The following is a 12,154-nucleotide window of genomic DNA, read 5'->3' as shown; positions in this document are numbered from 1 at the left end:
AGATTGTGTCTGGCATAAAAGGAAGCCTCATTGAGGCATGTTTGGTAGGCAATTAAGTATCTCTCTCACAACGCTCCTCTGTCACTACAATACTAAATTGAGGTGCACAAAGAGAGACCACAAGAAGTGATTACTCCATTGGTGAAGTCTTTAGGATGTGATACTGAGCCATTTAGAGTACACAGCTCTGGATTTGGAGAAACATCCAGAAACATCAGTTGCCTATTCATAATATGCCCATTTTATGCTGCTGGATTAGATACATTTCATCCCATTGATCTCAGCTTATAGTGGACATTGGAATACTTAGGGCCCCCACTAATGTGGTCAAACAAATCTCAGTCAAGGTCACATTGTGGATACCACAATAATATTCAGTTTCTCTCAGCTAGGCAATGATTTCCATTCCTGACAGTTATGTAGCTGTGAATTGTCAGTAAAAGGCGAAACTAGACTTAGCAATGACAACTCTCCTGGTTAAATTATTCACTGGCCTTACTATCCTGAACACCGACATAGAGAGTTGCTACTTCAGTGAGATACAAGGAAGATATCTGCAATGGAATTGCACTCCAATACCATATGAGGAGGATTGAAGGTGAAATCTGAATGAAGAAAGAAACAGCACAAAATTATGTGAAGAATCTTAGGAAATAAGGTAAATTTAAAATACAGCTTTTAAAATAGTTTTGAAGTGTATAATATTTCAACAATGATATATAGTGTGCACTATTAATGCATCCTCAACTTTCTTTGGAGGGGCTAGTGTTATTTTTAATACTAACAGAGGGTGAAATTGGTCTGTGGCTGTAGCACAAAATAGGCCAAATACCAGCTGATTTTCTACAATGCCCCACCGAAGTTCACAAAACAACAGTTTAAGCTCTTTCTGCAGATTACTTTCCTTGTCTCACTGTAATGATTAGATGGTTTGAGATTTTTTAAAAAGTTCAAAGTCAATGGAGATAAAAATTAGTGTGGTGACACATCAATTGCTATTGAGCCCATTTCACACTACTGGCTTAAATAAATTTCACTCCATTGATCTCAGTTAATAATGAGCACTTGACTGGTTAGGAGATGGAAGTAGTTAATAACTGTGACAGTCAGATGGAGGATGAAGAAAAGATTTATAATCAATTTTGTTGGCAATTTCTAGAAAGAAACAATTCTGAAAATTGATGAAGGGAGGTATAGTTCCTTAGTTAATGTCATCTGATCAGAAATACACATCGAATGAGTGAAAAGATTAGCAAATTAACAAGTTTCTTAGTTATGTGTGTTCACTGTACATCACTCTGGAGCATGTCTGTATACAAATCAACATTGAGCTTAAAAAACTTGAAGGCTAATCAAAACATTGTTCCTTGTTAAAGACTTATTACTTCTCTCTTCCTTTCTTCTCTCAGTCCTTTGGAAGAAACTCTCTTTGAAAAGTTGCTGATGGCCTAAAACATAACATGACTAACAAAAACCTGACCTACACAATTCCCTGCCATATGAAATGTATATCCAATCCACAAGTGACTTTACCCAGGAATTCTGTCTTTGCATTCAGGGTTCATGTTCATGTTTCATTTTGCGAGCAATGATGAAATGTATGATGGGTATGTGATGAATGTGGATGCAGAGGTGGATTGGTTAGAAAAATCACATTGCTTCTCCAACACAGCACCCATGCCCAATATTGTTTAAATTCTCCCTTAAACTCACCACTCCAATTAGATTACCTAGAGTGCAGAAACAGGCCCTTCGGCCCAACAAGTCCACCCAGACCCATTCATCTACTCATGCACCTAACACTATGGACAATTTACCATGGCCAATTCACTTGACCAGCACATCTTTGGGAGTGTGGGAAGAAACCGGAGCACCTGGAGGAAACCCACGCAGACACTGGGAGAATGTGCAAACTCCAAACAGATAGTCACCTGAGACTGGAATTAAACCTGGGTCTCTGGCGCTGTGAGACAGCAGTGCTAACCACTGTGCCACTGTGCTGCCCTCCAATGCCACTGTGCTGCCCTCCAATACCACTGCATGCCCTCCTAATGACACCTATTCAATTGTCACAGTGGGTTACAGATATGGCTGAAAAATAGCCTTGCATAGAGGTTCATGACATGGAGTTACATCAAACATGCATAGACGTTTAGACTTGTCATAATCTGAGCACTCTCTCAGTTGCCTGAAGGAAAACAGTAACATAAATTTTAATTTCTGTGGTTAGATTGCAAATTTTGATGGATATGCATTAATATCTACTATTGCTGAATTTGGAGATGCCAGTGTTGGACTGGGGTGTACAAAGTTAAAAATCACACAACATCAGGTTATAGTCCAACAGGTTTAATTGGAAGCACACTAGCTTTCGAAAGCTAATGTGCTTCCAATTAAACCTGTTGGACTATAATCTGGTGTTGTGTGATTTTTAACATTGCTGAATTTGATTGTTTTATTGCTTTAAAGGTATTTTATACTTTGTCAGAGTAACACAGAGGAATTATGTTTCCATCTCACCTGCAGTTCAGACTGCATCTCCCTATTAACCTCACTCCAATATCCTTCTTTGTTTAAGGTATTTAAAGGATTTGATGCAGTGTTGGAGAGAAACCATTTCTTCTGTTGAAGGAGTCTAAACCAAAAGCTTATGATTAAAATTAGGCTATTTAGGTGTAATTTTAGGTGTAAGGAAGGATGTATTTGCCAGACCTACCAACAATGGGAAAAATTCACTTGATCTTGCCCTCACCAATCAACCTGTTGCAAGTGCATTAATCAAGCACAGTGTAGATAGCAGTAACCATTACATTGTCATGGTGGAAATGAAGTCCCTTATTCACACATTGAACAGAGTGTTGGGTGGCAATATCACTGTGCTAAGTGGGATAATATTCATAACTGATCTGTCTATTCAAAATCCATAATAAGCTGTGGGCATTATCATCATTAGAACCATGAACCACAATCTGTAACTTCATGGTCCAGAATATCCCTGACTATGGGTGGCACAGTGACACAGTGGTTAGCACTGCTGCCTCACAGCGCCAGAGACCCAGGTTCAATTCCCGCCTTGGGCAACTGTCTGTGTGGAGTTTGCACATTCTCCCCGTGTCTGCGTGGGTTTCCTCCGGGTGCTCCGGTTTCCTCCCACAGGGAGAAAGTGAGGACTGGAGATCTTCCCTTTTTTTAGAGCATTTAAAATGAATCAAATTGTCTGAAGAGTAGCTCTCGTTACAAAGGAACCTCGGGGAAAAGGCTGAGATGGATTATTTACACAACACTTGTAGCTAAAGATGGTTGTGAAAGCTTCAGTCTTGTCTTTGACAGTGACCTGTCAGGGTTTCACCATCACTGAAGATGGAAACATTCACTACTGGATGTAGCAGAATTACAGAGCTTTGACCTGAGCCGTTAGTTGGTGAATTGTTAAGCTCTTGTATGCTGCTTCTGATGTTTAATACACAAGTGATGTTATAACTTCATTAAGCTGGCATTTCATTTTCAAGTATGGTGGATACTGTTTTCTATATTTTTTCTAACACCTTGTTGGTCTTCTGATATGCTAGTAATGGCAATAGATAGATAGATAACTTACAGAGTGGAAACAGGTCCTTCAGCCCAACAAGTCCACACCGACCCTCCAAAGAGCAGCCCACCCAGACCCAATCCCCTACATTTACCCCTTCACCTAACACTATGGACAATTTAGCATGGCCAATTCACCTGACCTGCACATCTTTGGACTGTGGGAGGAAAGAGCTTAAAAATGTGTTGCTGGAAAAGCGCAGCAGGTCAGGTAGCATCCAAGGAGAAGGAGAATCGACGTTTCGGGCATAAGCCCTTTTCCCCGAGGTTCCTTTGTAACGAGAGCTACTCTTCAGACAATTTGATTCATTTTAAATGCTCTAAAAAAAAAGGGAAGAGGGCACTGAACTCAGCAAGAACCATGGATGGACCCCTGAGAGAACCCTGGTGTGATGCTGAAGACCTTTGTTCCAGAATAAGTCATGCCCACAGCATCAGGTTATTCGAGTCCAGCTTCAACATAGATACCTATCTAACAAATTGAGTTGGTATGTGCTGACCATAGTAAAAAGATAAATCTAATATTTCCATTAACAACCTCATCAGCTTACTGGCAATCATCAGCAAAATGACTAACGGTGTACTTGACAGCACTATCAAGCAGTGCTCACTGATGCTTAGTTTGAACTCTGTCAACACCATTCAGCTCCAGTTCTCCTTACAGCCTTGGTCCAAATTTGGACTAAATTCCCAAAGTGGTGAGAATGAAGAAGCTTTGACATAAAGGCAACATGGGACAGAATGTGACAACAAGGATTCCGAGTGGGAGAGCAAGAGAAAACTTATGGAACTTGGGACTGGTTGTAAAACTCTCGGAGAAATAGAAGGTTATAGGAGCTTTGTAGAGCTGAAGGAGTGTTGTAGAGATACAGTTTTTTTCTAGAAGCGGAGAGGGGTAATCAGACTGCAAGAGGGCTGCAGACCTAGAGGAAGGTTATAGCATTGAGGGATAGCTGTTGAACAAGAGCAGAGTTACAAGACCAAAAGAGGTTTGTAGAGCTGGAGGAGAGTTATGGGAGGGGCTGGAGTGCCAGTGAGAGGTGATGTTGGAAGTAATAAAGATTTTCATCATAATACAGAACTTTTTCACACAGATGGTGGGACATGTATAGAATGAGCTGTCAGAGGAAGTGGTGGAGGCTGGTACAAATACAACATTTAAAAAACACCTGGATGGGCATATGAAAAGAAAGGGTTTAGAGAGATATGGACTATATGCTGGCAGATGGAACTAGATTAATTTAGGATATCTGTTAATCATGGACGAGTTGGATCAAAGGGTCTATTTCTGTGCTGTACATATCTATGACTCTATTTAATGTACATTAACAATTAACATAAATACTTCTTTTACAGTTGAGCAGAATTTTCATGCTGCATGTCCTTCCTGGCCTATGGTATTGATTTCTTTCATGTAAAGTGCAAATAAGATGGAGGTCATTACCATTTACAACGAAGTCTTCGATTTTACTGTATAACCTCAATGCATGCTAACCCCATGTATCAATGTGAGGAGTGGATTTATCTGTGGCTGGTAATTGAGCTCAGATGTCAGTTATTATGTTAACTGACTCCTAACAGGAGAGGGTGACAATTCACGATAGGCTCTTTTATATCGAAGCTTTGTCACATAGGACTTTAACTTTCCATTAATACCAAGTGACGTTATGAATGTCACTCTGAAGAGCTCAGTCACACTTCAATCTGTTCCTGTTATATATGCTGTTATTCTTTTCTCCCTAACAAGTATCACCTTGCTTAGCAAACGTTGGGTTGTTGATCTTCACAGCATCCTCAACATCAATACATCTATTTACTTACCATATCTTGGATAACCCCCTTTCATCTCTTTCCCTCATCACAGCCTCTATTTACTCTTTCGATCTTATCAATTCAACTGCAGCCAATCACCTCTTTCTGGTTTCTTTGAAGCTGTTGATAAACTTATCTGTACACACTTCCTCCTCACTGTATGGAAATCAAGATTCATCATACCAACTAATTTCTCGTTAGATTTAAAAACACATCTTCCTCAATCATTTCTGGTTGTAAAATCCAAATTTAGTGGGATGTTTAATGTACCCTTCCAGGATGGACATTTCAATATTGGGTAGGTTAAATTGTTGAAAATGGAAGATCTGCATCCACTTCCTGTTTAACTGCTGTGGGCCAACCAACCCATTCTGGAGAAGCAGGTCAATCATGAGAAGATTTAACTGGGACTCCAGCTCTCAGATTTCGTAAGTGATAGCTCAGCATGAGTTTCTAGGGCTCGGGAAATGCATAATGATGATTTGGAGAAGATGCAAGGGCCTTTCACGGAGATGGACGTATTCCTGCCAGTCATAGAAACATCAGAGTTATGGAAGAGGCCTTTCGGCCAATGAAGTCTGTACCACTAAAAGTATTCTATGACCTACGTTTGCCCCACTTTCCCACAGAAAACTCATAGCTTTGAGTGTTATGAAATTTTAGTATTTTTAAAAGATTCTGAGGTTTATTGCCTCAACTATCTTCCAGACAGTGCATTCTGAACCCCAAAATAAGGAGAACAGTTACTTTCTATTCTGTCTACCTTGTCCATGCCCCTCATAATCGTATACACCTCTATCAAGCACCCCCTCCCCCCCAACCTTCTGTTCCAAAGATAACTACCTGAGCTTATCCAACCTCTCTTCACGCTGAAATGCTCTGTCCGAGGCAACATCTTGGTGAATCTCCTTTGCACCCCCTTCAGTACAATCACACCACTCCTATAGTGTGTTGGCCCAGACATACACGCAGTACTCCAGCTATAACCTAAATAAAGTGCAGTGCAGCTCCAATCATAGCCTCCCTGTTCATATAACCTATAAAGAAAAATGCCCAGTATGCTTTCTTAACTACCCAATTAACCTGTCATGTAACCTTCAGGGACTTGGGGACAAGTTTCTCTGAGCTTCCTGGTGCCTTGCCATTCACTAAGTACCTTCTTCCAAAGTGCATTACCTCACATTCTTCAAAGGTCTATCCTCAGTAAGCTTAATGTCATTCAAAACCCTGTCTAACAAATATCTAGTCCCAATCACCCATCACCATTAATATTGTTGACCCGTGTTAGCTCCAAGTTAAGTAATGTCTTGATTTTAAAATTATTACTCTTTGTGGTCTCACCTCTCATTACCACCATAATGGCCTTGAGACCTATAATCTTTCAGAATGTCTCTGCTCATAAGTCTGGTATCTTGAGCATCTTCAATTTTAATCACTCCATGATCGGTGGCCACACCTTCAATCACGATGCCCTGGAGTTTTACTTGTATTCCCTTCTACCTTCCTTACCTTCTTTTCATCATTTTATTTGAACACTTTTGTTCACAAATTCTTGAGGTGGGGATCAATAGCTGTTTGTGTGGGTTGGTGTGATTGGAAACAAAAGGTTATGTGTGAAACCTCGAGGAACATACCAATTGGAGTTAGCAAAACGCGGGCTAGATTTTAGTCTAGACTTTGCATTGGAACTCATGGTCTCATACTGCCTGTCCATCTCAAGCTCCCATCTGCGTCTTGACAGGCCCCATAAATGGTTCCATGAATAGGACTGGTCTCTTGATCAATGCTTATCCCCAAAGCCACTCTGAAAACATGTATTCTGTTCATTTATTTAATTTCTGCCTGGAGCAACTTGCCCAGTGCAAATTGATTCCATATTTCCTATATCACAACAGTGACAACAAAATACTTCATTGGTTATAATCCTTTTTGGATAATGTTCAAATTATGAGACACGTTATATCAGTGCAAATCTTTCATTTACATTTTCTTTCTTGAAATTGAGAAGGAAAATCTTTCTGAAGTTATACTTGGCACAATCATTCCATTCTCTGTTGGGTATAGCTTTTCTGATATATATAGGAAAGAATTAAATGATTTTAGTAACATACTGAGAACTGCAGTGAAGAGTTAAATCATCTGCTATGCGTTATCTATAGGAACAGGGGTTAGTTACCAGGGATACTGCCAAAAATAACTTAGCTATCTGTCTACAACTTCACTCAGATTAACACCAAACCGATTTAGTGTAACTAAACTGAGGAAAGCCCTTATTTTCTGTTTACTGTACACCCCATTATTTTGAAGAACTGATCTACTTAAGTTTATTTGAGTTTAGAATGTTGAAACCTTTATAGGAAAATAGTCTTGGCACCAACTGCCTGCAAAAACATCTTAGTGAGGCAATAACAATTAATAACCTTCAAGCAAAATTTTATGCAGCCTTTTCTTAGTTATCTGAGTAACAAATGATGTCACAGCTTGTGGTAGACTTTTCTGCTTTCTGTCTCTTAAGGGGGAATTGTTTCCATCCGTTAGCCAACTAAGTGACACTCCAAATATGTGCGTGGGTTTGTATAGGTACATAGCTTAGACAGATAAAGAGCAGAGTTACAGGGTAATGGATCCTGGCAGTACTGTTATAAACCTGTCATCTATCCTGATGGGGATTTAAAGCATTAGGAACAACACCACCTAGTTCAAAGAGACAAGTTTCTTTGCATTGCTAAACTATAAAAAAAAGGCTGAACATTAGCTTATGTTGTCGATATAAGGAAAATTTGCCCAGTTTGTTGAACATTTACTTCGAAGATGTTTGATGCGATGGTTAATTATGGGGCACAACTGAACAAAAAAAAAGGGATTTTTTTTTTACACACTGATGAAAATAGAGCAGAAACATAATTAGAATGATTTGAAATTAGACGTTGCAATTCTGACAGAATTCCCTGCGGCTGCCACTTTCAACATAGTCTATTTTTTAGGTGACATAGGTGTCTGTTTAAAGTAGGCATAGGCCTCAGGGACTTGGGGAGTCATTACCGTCCTGAAAGTAATTTTAACAGTCTGCTGGCAGGGAAGAAAGGGAGACTTTTTCAGGTAAAGCAAAATGTCCCCTTATAACAGAGTTCTTCCCCCAGACTCAGAAGGAGAATTGGGCTGATGCTCATATAGGTTAATCCACTTCTACTTCCCATTTCGGTTACAGCTTTGATTCCCCTCCCCATGGAGCCATGAAGGGGCCACAGTTCTTCATATGGACCATTTCCAGAGAAGCAGCCAGTAAACATGATGTAATTGAGAATGGAATTTAAAATAGGTTGAAGCTTTCCATGTGCACTCCTGGGTGGGAAGGACCTCAGGAATAAAACCTGCCTATCCCAGTTCCTCAGCTCAATAGATCACATCCACTCTAGAATCATTAAATGTTGACTAGAATGCTTAAAGTCACAGCTGGAACATCTCTCATCATTACAAAACCTATATAAAAATCACACAACACTAAGTTATAGTCCAACAGGCTTAATTGGAAGCACACTAGCTTTCGGAGTGACACTCCTTCATCAGGTGATTGTGGAGGGATCAATCGTAACACAGAATTTATAGCATAAATTTGCAGTGTGATGTAACTGAAATTTTACATTGAAAAATTGATTGTCTGTTAAGCCTTTCATCTGTTAGAATACAGTGATAGTTTCACTTCTTTCATATCTCCAAATCATATATAAATGTGAGCTCATCCAAAGCTGATTGCATCCTAATTTGGTCCAAGCCCCATTCACCCATCAGCCTGTGCTGGCTGACCTACATTAACTCCCAGTCCAGCAACGTCCGACAATAAAAGTTTGCTTTTGAGTCCCACCATAGCCTCGTCCCTCCCTCTTTCTCTAATCTCCTCCAACTCTACGGTTATTCAAGATCTCTGCACTCCTCCAATTCTGTTTGACTATGTATTGACATAGTATTTCATAATGTGTGTTTCATTGACAGCAAAAGCAATTGAAATTGCTGGGAAAACTCAGCAGGTCTGCCTACATCTGTGGAGAGAAATTAGAGTTAACATTTCGGGTGCAGTGACCTTTCAATTTTCAATGCTCCATCATTTGGTTACCTCAGTCCACCCTCCAGGCTACACTCCGAAAACCTCTCTCGTTCCTTTTTTTAAGATGTTCTCTACATCATTGAAGAAACATTTGGTTTGATGTCCTAATATCTCCTACAGTGATGCAATCTCAGATTTTGCTTGAGAAAACAATTCTGTGAAGCACCATGGGACATTTAATTTTCTTAAAGCGGGACATGGTGTTGCCAATAATTTAGCAGCAAGTGAATTATCAGGAAGCTGCCAGTGAAGTTGAACTGAATACCAGTGCCAGCAACAAGAAATAAGATCCTTTAGCTTCTGTCAGTGTGAGACTGGAAATAAATTACTTATAATAAGAATATTCTTCCACTACTGACAAAGGCCTTTGCACAAAGTTGGTGTTCTGTTTAACTTGTTCGGCTTATAGATCACCATCCTAGGTGAGGCAACCTCCTATATTTTTCAAACATTTAAACACACAGTGAGAACACTCTAGGGACCTGTGGTTTATTGAAAATAAACAGATGCATTTAGGCCATTAACCTCTGTGCACATCAGCTCGGTAGAATTTTCCATGAGCCAATGACCCTGACATTATTCTTTTTATAGGTTGCTTGCAACGAATTCTAAATTGATTTTTATTCATAATTCATAGACATTTTCCACAAATTCCAGCTCAACCTGCCATCACAAGTTTAGTGAGAGACACAAATCAGATGACATCAGAATTATCCAAAATTAACATGAAAATGCAAAACATTTATTTAAACTCCCTTGTTTTCACACAAAGAGTTTGAACACAAAAACACAGAATGAGTATTTATCCAACTCTTGTCTCAGCAGATGTTTTCGAGTGTGTAACGTGGAGGTATAAATTGGAAGAGTTAAAAAGGTGGTTTGAATTAAAGTCATGCTGTGTGACAAGACCCAAGGGAACTCTTGCACCTTTTAAGGAATATAGTTCATCATTTCAGAAATTCACAGCTATTCATTTCAAATATCGGTTTTAAAACTCACAATAAATGTCTCAAAATGATTGGCATCATTATCCCAATGTCTGACAAAATCAAACCAAAAGAAAATTATTATATGCAAAACTATACACACATTCACAAACTCCTCCAATTTTGCTGATGAACTCTGTCAGAATCCAATGTGTGGTTGCCATAGTAGCTTTAGTTAGCACCTTTGGTGAAATAATATCAGTCTGTAAAAGCAGTTGACAATCCGTTAGCCTTGCATTGCAGTCTTAGATCATTTCTATCCAAGTGTTTATTTTACTTCAGCAACAAGAGACCATGAATCTTCCTTTTATAACCCTACTGTACAAAATAATGACATATTAATATCCAAGATGTGAATAATTTACAACTAAACATTGCAATAACCCATGCAGTTGAAATCTGGTCAATAATAAATGGTCACTGACTGTTTCCATGGATTTTGTAAAGAAAGGGATGAAGTTTGCAAGAATTTTTGGTTCACCTTATCAACGCTGATTATAGGTTTTTGTACAATCAACTGTGAAGGATGGTCTATTTGTGATTTATGAAACTATTTAAGTAGTTGGGAATGTCTAACTAAACAGCTGTAGAAAGCTGAAGCTAGTCGTACTGTGAGGCAGCTGCCAGTTGCTTGCTTTGTGTAACAGATGACGCAGAATCTCAGGCTACACCCAGCTTTCTCTCACTCGCTCTCTCACCCTATCTATCTCCCTGTAATGTCTCTTGATACACAGCTACTTTTAGCAGCAGTCATTTCACAGTGAGCAACTGGATGAAGACAACAAAAAAATCTTCACTAGCCTTTTTGTGAGAATGAGACAGTGAGACTCACTGGTGCCTAGCTGTAGGTAGCAGTGTCTCACAGTCTGGATGTGAAAAGGTTCCTTTGAAAGGGAGCTCCTCAAACTAGCAAAAGCTTAACAGGAACTGCATGATGGAGGTGGCTACTGGCCAGTGAAATGTGAAAATGTCTATAAAGCCACAATCATTGTTTTGTTGATGGGAACCCTGAAATCCTGCCATATGAGAATACTGAAGGTAAGTGTGTCTCTGATCTGCAACTAATGAGGACAGTCGGTGCTGTTGTTAGCTCCTGTTAAATGTACAACAAAACTGAGAGTATACTGTTGTGATTCTGCACCAGAGTTGACTACAAGTTTCAGTAAACAGGATAGCCTTCATAATATTGTATAGGGAGATGTTGCAACAAGTTTAGCAATAAATTGGCACAGCTCTCCCATCTCACCACTACTGCTTTCCATATTTTGTGTAGAGAGACTGTATTTTGATATTAGCTGATTTTTGTTGTGCTTTATTTTCAAATAGTTTGTTGTGTTCTTTCATCATTCCTCAGGGCAGTTTGCACTGACATTTGAACACTATCCATACTGTATTAGTATTCAAAATACACCATCTACAGCACTACCAAGCAGCGTTTTGGTTATTTTCCCTCTAAGAACTATTTTTAGTGTTTTGCATAGACTGTTAATATTTCAGAATTCAAATTGAAAACATCAAACATAATCTCAGTGGTAGTTTTATTGATAGATTTGAAACACTTGATAAAAGTTGAGTTGACTCTCCTGCCTGATTCTGAGGTGTGATATTGATTGATAAATCCAGTTATACTCCTGTTGTACAGCATGAGTACATGTAAAGGAGGGTA

General features: G+C 39.2%; 1 protein-coding gene across 6 annotated transcripts in view; it reads left to right on the top strand.

Annotated features, from left to right (window-relative positions):
• The window catches only part of ripor2 (RHO family interacting cell polarization regulator 2), a 259,207-nt gene that overhangs the window by 166,715 nt on the left and 80,338 nt on the right, over window positions 1-12,154 (top strand). Inside the window, exon 1 of one of the 6 annotated variants that reach the window (XM_072560832.1) lies at window positions 11,198-11,526. The exons of the other annotated variants lie outside the window; for them this stretch is intronic. The gene's annotated coding sequence lies outside the window, so the exon portion shown is untranslated. Of the gene's footprint in view, window positions 1-11,197; window positions 11,527-12,154 lie in introns of those variants that run through there. 6 annotated transcript variants of the gene reach the window in all.

The sequence above is a fragment of the Chiloscyllium punctatum genome, chromosome 41 (assembly GCF_047496795.1).
Source record: "Chiloscyllium punctatum isolate Juve2018m chromosome 41, sChiPun1.3, whole genome shotgun sequence".
Lineage (NCBI taxonomy): Eukaryota > Metazoa > Chordata > Chondrichthyes > Orectolobiformes > Hemiscylliidae > Chiloscyllium > Chiloscyllium punctatum.
Note: the sequence above shows the minus strand (reverse complement) of the source record. Positions and strands in the feature narration are given on the sequence as shown.